Below are 344 nucleotides of genomic sequence, written 5' to 3' on the forward strand. Positions count from 1 at the left end.
CATCCATGTTATGCTACATTCTTCTTATGTTGAAGTTGTATGTTGGTCATATATACAACTGCAACACATGTAAATGAAAATAATCTAAAATTAAAAGCCTAGGATATATATATTTTTTAAAAATGTATCTTTCAGAAAGCTCCTTCAATTGTTTTCAACAATAACTGATTAAAAGAGCTAGGAAGAGAGGGGGGGTGCGATGGACGCTCCTCCCAGAGTGACGGCTGACTCATTATGAATGGGTCCAGTCCAGGTCGTATGGCGGGTCAGTGGAGTTACACACGTTTGTATGAAATGTCTGTATTGTCATTGCGCCGCATTTTTATGAACTATGATATTCTGGC

The 344-nt window shown here is 38.1% G+C and overlaps 1 protein-coding gene across 1 annotated transcript in view; it reads right to left on the bottom strand.

The window, feature by feature from the left end:
• Positions 1-344, bottom strand: part of LOC116706308 (structural maintenance of chromosomes protein 6) — a 22,468-nt gene that overhangs the window by 15,550 nt on the left and 6,574 nt on the right.

This window comes from Etheostoma spectabile, chromosome 18 (assembly GCF_008692095.1).
Source record: "Etheostoma spectabile isolate EspeVRDwgs_2016 chromosome 18, UIUC_Espe_1.0, whole genome shotgun sequence".
Taxonomy (NCBI): Eukaryota; Metazoa; Chordata; class Actinopteri; order Perciformes; family Percidae; genus Etheostoma; species Etheostoma spectabile.